We start from the raw sequence: 3,291 nt of genomic DNA, 5'->3' as shown, positions 1-3,291 counted from the left end.
AAAAAAAAAAGTGCATGTTTATGAATTTCGGGTTGGTATTAGTTTTGTTATGATTTTCTAAATTCGATTTGGTGTCTATTTGCTTTTGATGCAGTACGATTTTGGCTTTACCCTCACAAAACCCCAACCCGAAACATTATCCTATAAACTTATATCGGTTTTTGGTTTGGTTTCATCAGCTCATGGAAGGTCTTGAAACCCTAATTATAACTACTACAATCAATCAATGTTGTCATGTTTTCAATCATATTGAATTGGTTTCGATCTGTAAATAGACCGAACTACTCAAACCAAAATTAGACAATTAAACAAAAGTTCAGTTTTGTTCGATTCAATCTATCATCAAGTTCTTCTTAGTCCATCATCAGGTTGTTACAATTTTTGTTTTGTGTTTCCTCCCACAAACCCCTTTACTTTTTTTCCTTTTTTTCCTTTTTTTTTTTTTCAGTGTCTTAATCGGGTTCTATTCGGTTTTCCATCGATTTCAATTTTCATCTGGTTTGATCATTTCTGTTTATATCGATTTTATGAAAATATGACTGGATCTGACCCAGCAAGGCTTCATTCGTTTTGATTGGAATTGAATCAATTGATTTTGGTCAATCCAATCGGTTTGGACCAAAACTTCACACCCCTAATTAGCACCCTCTATCTCTCTTCCCCTCAAGTAAATTACCTTGGTGTCTTCTCGTGTATGAAACTGATTATTCACACCTTACTAGTGCTTTCCTCTACGCCACTGGCTCAAAGAACTCCCTCTTACTACTTATAAAAACAATGTAAAATTGTAATTATGGTATGAATATCATAAAACAATAACAAACAATCATATCTTTCTCCCAACTAAACATAATCAGTACATGGATTTGATAAGGTTTAAGATCATAATAAAAAACAATGAAAATAATTATCAAAAAGTTAGTAAAATGAGGTAAATGGGGGAAGGAGAATAGATCAAATCAGTAGCCAAAGCATCACCATATAGATCATTCCCTGCACAGGATCGGTAATACAGGTTCTTATTCTCCACATAACTCTATTTGCGGTCATACTATGATTGAGCCCTATCAAATACATATATTTTCTTATCACTTTGTTAATGGTCATTTTATACGTGCTCATACCTCTTTTGGGTCTATTTGATGTGATGAATATCATGGAGACTATGTATGGTTGGCAAGAAAAAATAAAGAAGTTAGGAAAAGTAGAAAGAGAAAGGCATATAAACTCATCATTAATACATCACTACTTTTATTCCATTTGCCTTGGTTTATAGCATAGTGACTTCAGCATTTATCTTTTTTTGGTAGAGGACTTTGACATTTACCACTCACCTACACATGAGTTAGACCATATGATTGTGGACCTCATATACAATTCAATGGTCAAATTTTACTTTAAACTAAGCTTAAAAAAAAAAAAAAAGAAGTTTCTTCAACCTTGATAGCCATTGTGTACCACGATTTGAAGTATAAATCCTTTGGTACCTATTCCTTGTCAGTTTGTCTTTCAAAATAATTTAGGAGCAGGATGGGTGTGGAGAACAGAGTACCTCCAAGCTAAGTTAATTCATAATTTTCTATATAAGCATATACTTTCGTCTGATTTGATTGAGAAAGGTAAGTTGTTATTCATTTTCATAATTTTCTATCATATGTTATTTTAGGATCATGTAGGTTGTAGCCTATGTCATTTAGTTGAATTAAGGTTATGATTATTGTTGTTGTACGTTATTTTATGTCGCATGATAAGAATCTATGTATTTATTTTTACTGTGTTGGCCATAAGCTTTGCACATTGAGCTTTCTCACTCTGATTCCTATATTAGTGTATTGTATTATGTCCGGTATTGTAGAAATATTGTATTGTGTCCGGTATTGTAGAAGTATTGTATTGTGTACTACACCATATGTACGTAGACCGACACTCCCGACATATGGTCCCACATATCATGTGAAGTCCATGTGACGACCATATGTCTCTAGTCCCACATATGTCCCTTGTATCTTTGTATCTCCGGCTATTTAAAGCCCCTTATGAATGAAGGTTGGGCAGAGCCCGGTTATGACATACACCCTGAGATAAGAATGGTATCAGAGCCAGTCCCCTTCCCTTTCTCCAGCTAAGGTCCTTATCCGGCAGCCAACTTGGTACGGTTTGAACCTCTGCTAGTTAAAGAGACGATCTAGGCCACGCCCTATTGCAGGTTACTTCGTGGTTTTGGTTTTCTGGTGACAAAGAAATAACCCTTTGAGCGATGGGTCTTCAGGCCGAGGAATGGCCGTCTTTTACCCTGTAACGGCTCGGGTTGATTTGTCTCTGAGAACTTGAACCCCGGGGATCCTGATCGGCCTCGACTAGTCGTCTTTTTATCTATCTGAGTTTCGCCGGTGAGTTGTGTTGTTCGAGTTTGGACTTCATGCTTTTCTGATGGCTTTTTCCCCACGATCTTCTTCGTCTCGTAGCTCTGCTTCTTCTCCTCCTTCCTCTTCTCGATCTTCTTTTTCCTCTGTAGATTCCTTATATGAGTTTGATTACTTACCTGATGATCAGATTATCCCAGAAACTCCGTCTCCCCTGTTAAATCCCTATACCGTCTTTCCTAAGAAGAAATCTTCTTCTTCTAAATGGAAAACTCTTATTGCCCCTCTAAAGAAAACTCCCCCTTTAAAGGAATTGGTCCAAGCCTCTCGGTGTGATCAATATCACATCCCTGCAACTGATAAGGAACAACTGTTTACCTTAGACATCCCGACGGCCCTTATTCCCTAATGGAAAACCCAAGGTTATACCCATCTTCACTTTGGTGCGATTAAGTTCGCCTTATCCTTCCATGGTCAGAAAGGTCTTCCTATAGCCTCTCGGGTCGCCCTTCTTGACAGTCGTTTTCTACGGTATGAACATGCCGTTATTGCAACTATTCAGACCACTTTGAATGCAGGAACCATATTTCTCACTCTCTACCCTAATTTCAACATAGCTTTAGCAGATCCCCATCTTTCCTCAGCTTTGAAGTTCCAGATTCAAATATCTGGCACCCCACAGACTCCTACGGCTTTAGCAGGAACCCTCCACTACCAAATGGCTTATAGGTTACAAAATCATGCCTATGATCTAACTACAAGCCAACATGAGGATGCTCTTTTCCTCTCTGTGGACTCTGACCATGTTCCAAGTCTCACCCATGTACCCAGACAATTGCCTTGAGATGAACTTCTTCGTCTCCTCCCTTCTTCTTGGGTCACGGCTTATGAACAACAAATGGCCACACAACAACCTGCTCCAGTCGAG

The sequence above is a fragment of the Macadamia integrifolia genome, chromosome 10 (genome assembly GCF_013358625.1).
Source record: "Macadamia integrifolia cultivar HAES 741 chromosome 10, SCU_Mint_v3, whole genome shotgun sequence".
NCBI classification, from domain to species: Eukaryota; Viridiplantae; Streptophyta; class Magnoliopsida; order Proteales; family Proteaceae; genus Macadamia; species Macadamia integrifolia.
The sequence above is the reverse complement of the archived record's forward strand: the minus strand, read 5'-3'. Positions refer to the sequence as shown.